Source organism: Pogona vitticeps, chromosome 4 (assembly GCF_051106095.1).
Source record: "Pogona vitticeps strain Pit_001003342236 chromosome 4, PviZW2.1, whole genome shotgun sequence".
Classification (NCBI taxonomy): Eukaryota; Metazoa; Chordata; class Lepidosauria; order Squamata; family Agamidae; genus Pogona; species Pogona vitticeps.
Genome location: NC_135786.1, coordinates 72,955,848 through 72,968,607, shown reverse-complemented (window position 1 = coordinate 72,968,607; position 12,760 = coordinate 72,955,848). Strand labels below are relative to the sequence as shown.

Sequence of the window (12,760 nt, the reverse complement as noted above, 5' to 3'; positions counted from 1 at the left end):
TAGCTTCAGACTGTTGTTAAGCTCTATGCTAAGCAACATTCTTCCCAGCAGCGATCAAACAGATTTGTGGTCCACAGCATCTTCCAGCATGTACTGTATGAATCAGCTTTTCTATTTTCAGTTGCTCTAGTAATACTGTATGCTGGATGTTGCAATATCAAGTTCTCCAGGATCCAGGAAAGTTTATATAATGAAACAGTAGCCAGTCAATGCCATTTCTTGGAAAGGGTCACCAGATTCACCTGCTGGCAGCAGTAGTTTTTAGTAAGCTAGCATGGTTTCAAGGGACACACTGCTGCATGCAGGAAGTGCTTGCTAGCTAAAAAAAAATTTCTTCAGAGCTGAGGAAAACTATCCTCTTTGCTGTTCCCCACCCCTGCAGTAAAGGATAGTCAGGTTTTCCATAAAGTTTCTCCACAAAAGCAGTGATTTGCTACAAGCCATTAAAATGGCTGTTACAAACTGGAGTAATTATTACTGGCTGACACAGTCATTGCCTTCCCACCAATTTTTTTTGTATCTGTGTAGTCAGAGCTGTGTGAAATGTTTTGGGAACGAATACGCTGGTCCCCATACCAACTCAGCTGCTGCCGTTTTTCCATTTATAGCAAGCTGTTTAAGAGAAAACGCAGTCAATGGATTCACTGTGCAAGTAAGCAAGTGCGGGTAATCATAACAAAACAGCAGAAAAATATTGATAACTCAGGGCTAAGGAGGGGTGGTTTTTTGAGGGGGTTGCGTAAGTGTGTGTGCATTTGGGTGGAAAGAACAGAATGGGATAAGTTAGACCAAGCATGATTAGTTACTCTAATCCATTAACCTTATCCGAAAATGAATAGGACCTGATATTTCTATATGTCATCATCAACAGCCTGTTGCACTCTCTGCTAAGGGACACAGAAAGCACTGAGGTCAAAAATGAGGAGGAATACAGTATATGTCAGCAATTAATCAAAAGAACAGAAAGATTAATTGCAGCAAGCAATACAGAGAACATCTCTGGCCATATGTCATTCTAAAAATAAAGACCCAGGGAGAACATTACTTTTACAAACTTCATGTGCTTCCAGAATATATGATTTCATTCTTTTCCTGTTATCTCAGCTTTCTCAGGTTAATGGATGGTATAACAGTTAATTAAAAGTGCACATTGCTACCAACGTTCTACCCAAAAATGGTCAAAGAAATCTTCTAAGCTCTCTCAAAGTGTATTACAGGAAGAAAGCTGTGAAGAAAGGAAGATTCAAATGACACGTTCACAATGCTGTAAGCTCAACTTAACGCATGCTCCTATTAGTAACTGTATGAAATAACTTACATTTAATCTACACACCTAGACCGAGTTCACAACAAATTCAACAAACCATTTGGGTGCATGGTCAGGATGATCCCTCTATCACAGTCCGTTTCAGTACTGAACAGAGTTAATCCATTGCTTGTTACTTGAGAAGATGATTTTTATCAAATATAGGAGAAACCAAGTAATTTACTTTGGAAGGGATGTGTGAGTTCAGAGGTTTCTTTTATTTTCTTGCACAGGACCACAAAACAGCAAATTACATTATAAGGTAAACCAAGAATATCTTAAGACTTCAGTCCTAACGACAGTTTGAGTTCTACCAATCATTAATTATAATAATAAATAATAATGAATAATTAAGAGATAATAATTAATAGATAGCAGTGCCCAATGCTCCTTGAATTCAATTTCTCTTTTGCAGTGAGTTGATAGGCCTTCTAAACAACCATTTTTTACTTCTGTTGTAATAGAACATCATCATCCATGTGTGTGAGACAAGCTCTTATGGCCACGGCAGTCTGGTGCATAGTAGGCGTCTTCTAACCTCCAACCAGTCAGTCTGGTATACCACATGATTTAGCTTTTAGCAATGGCACAACAACTTCAAATGTTGGATTTTTTTTTTAGTACTGTCTGGATGTCAAAAGCTGAAGCCAGCAGATGTCACTGGATTCACGACAACTGACTGGTCACTGGATAGGAGGTAGCACACATGTTTTTAAAATACTTTTTTTGTAGTGGAACATGTTCCCATTTTTCTTTCTCTTACATTACTTTAGAGCGACTTTCCCAAACCCAGTCTACTTCCAATGTTTTGAACTACCATTCAACACTATCTTTCCCATCATCCCCTCCAGAGAGTTGTAGCCCAAAACATTTCAAGACTGTCAGATTGGGGAAGGCTGCCCTAAAGCAACATCACTCAAGTTTATCCACAGGACAACATGCACCGTATTTGCCTCTGAACATAGTCAGTGAAAGCTGTGTCTTTCTTAAATGTTGTTCAGTTTTTGCTTGAATGAAACACGTTTCATTTTGGTGACTCTACCAAACATTAATGAAAGTGTACTAAGAGTTTTGGCCACAGCTTGACTCATAAGAAAAAGTGTTTTTCAAAAGTTCCATGTGTGAAAGAAACTAGAAAGTGTATACTTCAGTGTGACTTGTCCTATTCCGACTATGTACAACAGCACATATTCCATGGCTATGAAAAAAGTGACACTGAATTTATTACATAGTTTGATCTAGAGTCCTGCCGACCTAGCAGTTCGAAAGCATGTAAATGTGAGTAGGTAAATAGGTACCACCGCGGTGGGAAGGTAACAGTGTCTAGTCACACTGGCCACGTGACCACAGAAACTGTCTATGGACAAACGTTGGCTCTACGGCTTGGAGATGGGGATGAGCACTGCCCCCTAGAGTCAAACACTACTGGACTAAATGTCAAGGGGAACCTTTACCTTGATCTAGAGCTTGGCAAAGTTACTTTTTTGACCTACACCTCTCAGAATTCCCCAACCAGAAGACAGCTTGAACAACTATGGCTGAAATTCAGTTGTAAGTCAAAACTAGAATAGGCCCACAGGATCAATGGAACTTATGGAGGAGTTTATTAAATCCCCATTGATTAAATTGGGCCTACTCTAGTTATGGCTTATTACTGGATCTCTACCAAAATATATGTCTGGCTTTTACCTGGAAAAACAAACAAACAAATCCCAGCGAAAGAAACATTCACTCCTGCTTGACTGTGAACACAGAATCACCTCCTATCTTCTTGCAATACAGACAGTAAATGATCAAGAGCTCTGTTATTGTTTATTTACCAGTGAAAAAGAATATGTTGCAGAGTTTTGAATTTTGGTTAAAAACCTCTAGTTGTGCAGCAGAAGTGCAGGGACTTTCAGAGTAGAATTGGGTTCACTTCTACTCAGAGCAGACTACTCCTTTTGTTCTTATCAGCTAGCACTTACAGTCTCAAAAATGCACTTTGATATGTTGGTAAGAGAAAAAAATTAAAAAGATTTCATGTACTCACAGCTGCACAGATCTAAACAGTATAAAGTACAAAAATGACTGTTTAAAGCAACAGTCTTCAACAGACTACTCTGAATGCTTCTTGTAGACTCTTGCAGACTATATTCTTACTGCACACTAACAGCTGCTAGCAGACTAAAAGAGAGGGGAAAACAGGCAGAGTGTATGGCCCTCTTTGAAATCAGGGGCTGGAAACTGGTTACTGCTGGACTGATTGACACCCCAGAAATGTCCCTCCCAGCCAAACCTATTAAGGCAACGGACAAGATTGAAATAACTCCAACAGAATAAACCTTACATGCTGTTTTTGGAGGATGCTTCACATTGCGGTATCTACATAACCATATCCCAAAGGAATAAGCAAGGCGACCAGTTGTTGCAAAGAGTCTTGTGGCATTTTAAGGACAAACAACTAAGACCAAAGCTCCTGCAACACTTTAAAGGCTAACAAAATTATTGTATTGGGTCAGAACTGGTATAATAATTGTCTTCCTCAATCTGATCAATTACAGTACTTTCTGGCTTACAAAAGCTTGTGCTATAAGAAATGTGTTATTTGTTGAGAAACAGTTTTTGTTGTTTTAGAATAATCGTCCTGCATATAATTCAAAGTGGCCTTGTGGCATTGGAAATTGATTTCTTCTCCCTTGATATGCTGAAGGGAGAGAAAAATATATAATACTACAATTACTTTATAAAAACCTAGGTGTATTTTAGTTAGAATAGCTCAAGTAATTAAATAATCATGATATAATAGCGATAAAAACAAAGCAATTTATATCTTAGATTTTTAACCACTTCTTCTGAGAATGGTAGTAATATTAACAAATTGCACCTCAATTCCCTGTTCCTTAATTGGGATAGTTAATACTATTACAGCAGTAATCTTCCCCATGCAGGTACAATTACCCTTTTCAAAGCCTTCTCATTGATCTGCCTCAGGGTTTTGATAAATTTCTAAGTGCTGCAATTACCTCATTTTAATGCTAAAATTAATCTTGAGATGTTACAATTGCCTATCAGAGCAAGAAGATTTGACTTCCTTAGTTTTTTAAAAAAAATATTATTTGGCAACCAGAGCACAATTCCTTATGCCACAGTTTTGTGCCTTGTTAAAATTTTGCACACGCTGAATAAGCTAACAAGATCCTCATTTCATTTTCATGAAGGTCTTTGCTCCCTGAGGGACAATACACTTAGAATCCTACTCCAGCACACTTCACTACCTAGGAAACAATTATGGGGGAACACATGGTTGTTATCTAAATGAGAGGCAGAATGAGAATGGATTTGCAACCCTCCTCTGAGGTTTTAGAGATGGACCCCAAAAGAACTGGTGACATTTGCTCCCATTATTTCTTAGATAATTTTTATGTGAAATAAACGCCTGCCCCCACTAGTTTTAATATGAATGTGCATGTGTGTGTACCTGCTTTTAGTAGAAGAACGATGCTGAACAGCTGTATAATAATTGGTTATTTCCAGTAAATAGTCTATTTGGATGAAGTCTCCAACGCACCAATCATGGCAATTTCCTAGTGCTGACTTCCCCCCTGATGTTTACACAGACACATGTTAAATCTGTTAATGCTTTCATGCAAATATCCATTGGGGGAAGAGGCTACACACATAAAAAGTAAATAATGACAGGGTTTCATAATCTTTTCTCTTTTAGCAAGCTATTACGCAGAGGATGCCAGTATCCAAGAAAATGTAATTTTTAAACATAGTTATTTCAATTTGTGTAACTAGCACAGCTTTGAGTAGTAAAAGAAAATAAATTCCATTCAAATGTGCAGATACAAAAGGATTGCAACTGTATTACAGAGAAACTCTAAGTACAATAAGGATTGAACTAGAAAGTTGTCCGTTATTTTCTAAATTCCTTATGGCTCTTAACTGGCCAGGGCAGGACACACATTTATTTTCCTTCTGTTCTTAGCCGTTAAAAATGTCTCTCATTGATTCTAAGGGGCAGGAAAATGCCTATGTGAGGAAGGACACTTCTGCCCTATCTTAATCCCGTATGGGCTTTCATCAGTGGGGGTTAGGACTGTAACCATATGGATGAGTCACTGGATGCATTTCAAAAGGGTTGCCCTTCTTGGGAGGAACCAGGAAGGAATTGGGAGCACTATCCTTTGTTTCTGGCCTACAGAAAGGGATATCATAGACCTGTGAACACCATTTTTGAAAAGAAAAAAACACCTTAAACATGTGCTTGGAAAACAGAGACTATTGCATTTGGTATGCTACAAGCCTGTGAAATAAGGGTCGCTGTCCATAATAAGATATCAAAAAAAATTTTGACATCAAAATCCTATGCAATTGTGTTTTGGGGACTATTCCACATTTCACCAAAATATAATTTTGACAGTACTTTTTCTCTGTTTTATTTTGTGCTGTGACATCTCTGGACTTAGTGGTTGTTGTTTTTTAAAACAGACCATTTGTGAAATGCAGATTGAGTTTTTCTATTTTCCTTTTCCTGTGTCTCACTGACAAAAAGCTGGCAGCATATTTTAAAACAGCATTCCCCAACCTTTTTGGGACCGCCGATCATGTGGATTGTGCGGGTTTCGTGCGCGGACCGGTTGGGGGGTGAGGGCACCCCTGTGCTCGCAGGTGGGCACGTCATGCTCATGGAAGGGCATGTCACACTTGCAGAGAGGCGTGTCATGGTGCCTGAATTCTAGTCACTAACCATGCCACTAATTATGAGCTAGGGCAGGGGCAAGAGGGAGTAATGTGAGGCCATCCTATAGATCAATAAACGGAAGTTTTCTTTGGCTGCCTCCTGTGGTTCTCTCAGACAGTGGGGTGGGTGGACGTTTAAATGAGAGAAAGGCAGATGTCATGGGGGCACTCTGACAGCACCAGATGCACTAGGAGAGGCTTAGCCTTCTACGGTGCAAACTGGTGTCACAATGGGTTTCATGGCAGCTGCAGAAAGGACTTGCATTTGGGGGAAATAGCACATTGTACCTTTAACAGGCATCTCCCTCTTAATTGTGAGAGTCTGATTCAGCCAGCCTAAGGCCAGCCTGGCTAGTTAGGATTGTGCCCTAAGTCAGGACGAGAAAAGAAAGATTTATTTTAGTGCTAGCATTTTCTGAATTTGGACCAGGGTTCTGTGACATAAGTAGTACTTTGAATGGCAATTAGTTCTCCAACATCTTCTAATATTACATTCTTGACTCTTGACCTAAAAAGGAGTAGGCAAATAGCTCCACGTTGTTAACTAAGATAGTTAATGGATGCTCATTTGGAGATACTACTTATCATTTATGAGTTTATACGAAAAACAAAAACAAAACAGCCCAACAGCAGCCCATGCATTTATGATCCACAGGACAAGACTTTTATTTCACTCTTGCAAGCAGCCTGGTTGGGCTTAAGAGTGTGAGAGACATTTAAATAACTATTGACATACCGCTGAAGACATAATGAGAGGTGTCACATGACCTCTGAGGTCACATGATTGCTGGAGCAACTGTGCTCTAAGTTCTTGACAGTTAGTCTTTGTCCATTTGCTGCTTTCCTGCCTCAACAGCCATTGGGAGCAGAGTGAGTTAGAGACCTTGGCTTTTCAAAATTATTTACATTTACCTTTTATCCGAGCTTAACCGTGGACTTTCTCAGCCATTCAGGTTCATAGTTTGTAGAGATGTACTCTGTATCAATGGACAGGATTGCTTCCTGTTTTGTCTATAGCTTTGGAAACTATATTAAGGCATTGTCTGGGTAGTGTAGGTTTAAGGTGGTGAGGTCTGGCAGGGCAGTTGATGTGGTACTTTTGAGAGGTTGCTGTTGTTTTTAAATGGAGATAAATGGGTTTGCTAGGGGGCAGCCAGATATAACCTGGATTTCAATTACAGACTTCCCACACAGATGGGAAAGAGTAGCATATGTGAGAATCCTTATCTGGGTGCCCCCTTTCTGATGGAGCCGTGGGTGTAGTTGTTGGAAATGAAACAGAAATGTTTCATTTCTGAAAGATTTGCCCACTCTGCATGATTAATCTGTGTATTTCATCCCTAGCATTCATTAGATTGTATTCGGTTAATCTCCTTCCTTAGTAACCATGATTAGAAAAAAAGGTTTTGTTTATGTTGTTCAGAAATGAACAACATACCTCTTTACCTATTGTTTCTGAGTCTGAAGGGTTCCAAAGATTATTATGTCTGAAATATTTACCCATTTAACGTGTTAATATGCCAGGATCTCTTGACTTGTTCAGCTTAATAGTTCTCCTTCTGGGTTGATTTCTCTTGTATTTATTTTCATATTCATAGTATTAATTACTTGCTCAAAATTTAAAGAGACAGTGGTTTATAAATGTTAATATGTATCATATAACTATCTTCTAGATAAAACAACATATCTTATGGTTAGGCACTGACCAGGTAAGGGATCAAAACTCAATTTAGATTTATTTTTTACTACCTTCCCTTCTCATACAGGCCAAAACACGAAGCAGGTAAGAGATGACATCTAATTTTGGTTTGTTTTTTCCGTTTTCACGGTTCTGTGGATCGAGAACTCCCAGAACTACAAGCTGGATTTCAAAGGATCAGAGGAAGAGATAGAGGCAGTGACAGATTTTACTTTCTTGGGCTCCATAAGCACTGCAGATTAATTTTTTTTATTATTTATTTATTGTATTTATACCCCGCCTATCTAGTCATTTCGACCACTCTAGGCGGCTTACAACATAAGAATAACAAGTCCTAAAAAATTTATAACAATTAATTAAATGATTCTATAAGATGGGAAAAATAAAAATAAATCAAATAAAGAGGGAAAAAAAGGAAAGAGGACAGGAATTAAATGGAAGGGAAGGCCTACCTATACATCCATGTTTTTAGTTGGTTCTTAAAAGTACCCAGCGAGGGTGCAGCGCAAATCTCCGGAGGTAGGTTATTCCAGAGACGAGGAGCCACCGCCAAGAAAGCCCGGTTTCTAGTTCTTTCTTTCCGGGCCTCCCTCAGCGTCAGGCTCCTCAGCCTCATCTCCTGGCTCACGCGGGTGACACGGGTAGAACTAGTTGGGAGTAAGCGTTCCGCCAAGTATCGAGGTCCTAAACCGTTTAGGGCTTTATATGTAAGCATTAACACTTTGAAGTCAATGCGGAAATGGATGGGCAGCGAGTGGAGCATGGCCAGAGTAGGAGAGATATGTTGGTATTTTCTCACTCCAGTAAGGAGTGTGGCTGCCGCATTCTGCACCACTTGAAGTTTCCGCATCAGCTTCAAAGGAAGCCCCACGTAGAGCGCGTTACAGTAGTTACAGATGGTGACAGCAGCCACGAAATTAAAAGACTCCTGCTTCTTAGGAGGAAAGCGATGACAAACCTAAACAGAATCTTAAAAAGCAGAGACATCACCTTGCCGACAAAGGTCCGCAGAGTCAAAGCTATGGTTTTTCCTATAGTGATGTATGGAAGTGAGAGCTGGACCATGATGAAGGCTGGCCGCCGAAGAACTGATGCTTTTGAATTGTGGTGCTGGAGGAGACTCAGAAGGAAATCAACCCTGAGTGCTCACTGGAAAGACAGATCCTGAAGTTGCGGCTCCAATTCTTAGGCCATCTCATGAGAAGAGAAGACTCCCTGGAAAAGACCCTGATGTTGGGAAAGTGTGAAGGCAAGAGAAGATGGGGACGGCAGAAGACAAGATGGTTGGACAGTGTCATCGAAGCTACCAACGTGAATTTGACCAAACTCCGGGAGGCAGTGGAAGACAGGCGGGCCTGGTGTGCTCTGGTCCATGGGGTCATGAAGAGTCAGAAACAACTTGACGACTAAACAACAAAATAGGTCGTTGGCAGGAGAGGAAAGTAAATGTTTGGGAGGAACACAAGGTCCTATCCAGACCTGCTTTCTCCCATATATATTTCACCCATTTCATCTCCATCTCTCTCCTTAGCCAAATCTTCACCTCCCCACTCAGTCCCTACATCTGAATTCATCCACTATCACATTGACCTGCCCTCCCCACACCTCCCTCCCTCCAGCAACCAACAGAACATGTCTCTTCTCCTCCTACCCACAGTCCCCCATCATTGCTCTTCATATGTACATACCCAGACATATTCCTTTTTTTAAACAAAGCCATCACCTCTAGATCCACCCAGCTCCCCTCTCATGCATACACACTCCACCTTCTTCCCAGCTGTATGGCTCCCCTACAGGAGATCTTCCCCTCCCAAACCCCAATCCACAGGCCAGTGCCAGTCTGTGGGCTTCCTTCAACTGGGTCGTGGACACAGATCTCCATCCATCCCCCCCCCCGCATGGGTGTGTGTGCTGTGCTTGCGGAGGGGGCGTGTCATGCTCACGGGTGGGCGCGTCGCACTTTCGTGGCTCCCCATTGGCTGGCAGGCAGGCCAGCGATGCCTGCTACGGGCCTCTTTGTTCTCTCGGACGGAACGTTTAGTCCCCCTTGTTGGCCGTGGCTCTCTTTGGCCCCAGTGGTGGCGGCAAACAAGCAGCAGCAGGAAAGGGAAAGGAAAGGAAGAGGGAGGGAGGGAACAAGCGGCAGACCATCAAGATGGACAGATGGACGGTCGCGAGCTCTCCAGGGCAGGCTGCGAAAGGAGATGGGGTAGGGGAGCGCGCGCAAGTAGGCTGATCTCTTGACATCACCCCCTCCCATGGCATGTCTGGGCAGGAAGCAGAGGAGGGCCAGGCGGGAGGAAGGAGAAGCGTGCGACCAGGTTGCAAGAGGGGCCCCTCCTTCACCTCAGCTGCAGAGAGGACGAGGCGACAGTAGCAGCAGCCTCGCCAGGTGACCAGCAAAGAGTGTGAGGGAGAGAGAGAGAGAGCTAAAAGCAGAAGCCCCGATGGCGCCAAACCCCTGAGGGAGAAGATTGCCGGGCAGGGAAAGGGTTCCCCTTCTGGACGCATGGGCATGCGTGCGTGGGGGGGGGTTGAGATCCATGTCTGTGGCCCAGTTAAAGGAAGCCCACGGACCAGCGCCAGGCCATGGACCGGGGGTTGATGACCCCTGTTTTAAAGGGATGCTCCATGCTTGGGTATATAACCCACAGAATCTGCACTTGGTACCATCCAATTTGGGACTCAAAGAAGCCAAGATTGATACCCAAAATATAACACAGGTGTCTAGGAAGCAACAAGGCAATTTTAACTTGTCCACCAACCAAGGACTGTTCTGATCTTTAACAAAGCTCATTTTCATCTCCTTCTTTAAAAAGAGATGTGTCTTCACTCAAATTCAAGAACAGCCACTGCTTATAATGATTACTTATGACGTTGTAGACATTGTCTAGAGGGGCAGGGTAAAAATCGAATAAATAAATAAATAAATAAATAAATAAAATAAATTTCGCTCTAGCCATCTGTTTGAAGAAAACCAGCACTTAACTTTTTTTCTACACACAACACACCTCTATACAAAAAGATTTTCACTGTTGGAATTAAGTAAGATATCCTGTAATTATCTATGCTATATTTGGTGACAAATTTGGAATTTTAATATGTAGGACTGCCTATCTATCAATGGTGTTTTTAAAAAGCGGGGTATATAATATCTCTTTAGTCCTATTGTGTATGCTTCATAGGCTCACCATTAACATAGTACCTCTGCCGTGTCTTCTGTAAATATAGAGAAGTGAGTGGAATCCTAGATATACCCACAAGTAAGCCCCACTAAGTACAGTCGGACTTAATTCCAGGTGAATGTGCTCCAGATTGCAGTGTAAGACGTGGTTGTTAAATGAGCCAGAGATTTTTAATAGCAGAGTTGCGAGCTGCAGCTGGTTTCATTTTATTCTAAACCTCATAATTTTATTCCACAATTATTGTTTTTTGAAAAAAAAACTATAGCTCCTAGAGTAATTCACTTCATGGGCCACAGAGAAAGTCCTTTTACGTGCAAATATAGTCTTCAAAATATGAACAAGAAATCTTTAGGTAAACCTGTTCTTTATTTAAATATTTTATAGTGATTTACCATTCTGAATTGCTACAATACTTTTTGAAAATGGAGGAGTTAATGGGTTACTTATAGGACTATCACTTTCTTTTGGTCATGGAGCTAAAAGAGTGCAAGGAAAATTTGTTAACATTAAGAATAATGTTGCTTGCAGTTTTATTCCACCTATTCTTACAAGGTACTGTGCTTCTCTGTTACAGAAAACTTCAAACCTCCTGTGGTGCCTTAAGGACCAGCTTCATGGATTAGAGCCCACTTGGTTTATTTTAATTGTTTAATCTTTTTTACTGTATTTAAACTGTTGTAAGCCGCCCAGAGACCTTTGGGTAGTGTGGGTGGCATATATAAATAAAATAAAATAAATTTGGAAGAATAACTATTACTGTTCTTAATTCCTTTTCAAGCAAATAGAATGTCAAATCTTGCTGAAGGAAGATAAGCAAGATTATACAGAAGTACAGTGGTGCCTTGCTTAACGGGTGCCCCGTTTAATGACAAAATCGCATAGCGATTAACTTTTTGCGATCGCTTTGCGATGTTCCCTATGGGGAAAAATCGCTTTGCGATGATCGGTACCCTGTTTCGCTTACCGATCATTGCAAAGCGATGATTTTGTAACAGCTGATTGGCGGTTCCAAAATGGCCGCCGGCTAAAAAAACATGGCTGCCTGCTGTTTTCTGGGAAGGATTCCTCGCTTACTGGGCAGCAAAAATGGCCGCAGTATGGAGGCTTTTTGCCTTAAGATGAGTCTGAAGCCCATAGGAACGCATTGAAGGGGTTTCAATGCATTCCTATGGGCTTTTAAATATCGCATAGTGATGAAATCGCTTTGCAGCGATTTTTGCTGCACTGATTATCGTCGCTATGCGAGGCACCACTGTATCTCTTTGAGAGCATTGAAGGGTACCTTGATAGGCATGATTTGGTAGACGCTTGTTTATTTATATTTACCAAATGCTTTTAAACAGTATACAGTATCTTCTCAGAGATTCCTGAGCAAATGCAGCAATCATGGGATAAGCAGAGGGACCCTCTTTTACAGCTGACTGAAGAATAGGAAACAAAGAGCGAGGGCAATTCACAGGACTAGTAAGTAATTCTAACCACTGTAGTCCTCAAAGGATATTTCATAACATCAGAAGGGGTGAAGGACCTGCTAAATCAACAAGGGTCTCTAGAGCAACTCTGTGAGAAAATGCTACCAGGTAGAACTTGAACAATGACCCTTAATGGTGGGTGGGAAATTCAGAACAGATAAAAGGAAGTCCTCTGCACAGTGCATAATGAAACTGGAAATGGCAAGATGGAGGATAATGGTATGAATGGCTATATGCAGAGGTGGGATTCAGCAGGTTCGCACCTATTCTATAGAACCGATTCCTAAATGTACTATCGGTTCTTAGAACCATTTGCTGGCCTGAGATGAATGAAGGAGGAGGGGCCAGGTGACCAGCTATGAGCGGGGGG

At 41.3% G+C, this 12,760-nt stretch overlaps 1 long non-coding RNA gene across 2 annotated transcripts; it reads left to right on the top strand.

The window, feature by feature from the left end:
* The first annotated feature begins 9,640 nt into the window (after positions 1-9,640).
* On the top strand, positions 9,641-11,668 carry LOC140706650 (uncharacterized). Of its 2 annotated transcripts, none has more exons than XR_013544949.1 (2): positions 9,641-9,942; positions 11,493-11,668. It is a non-coding gene; the product is annotated as an uncharacterized LOC140706650 (long non-coding RNA). The 2 variants fall into 2 exon arrangements; XR_012086423.2 differs by having other exon boundaries at positions 9,641-10,125.
* Positions 11,669-12,760: the final 1,092 nt, after the last annotated feature.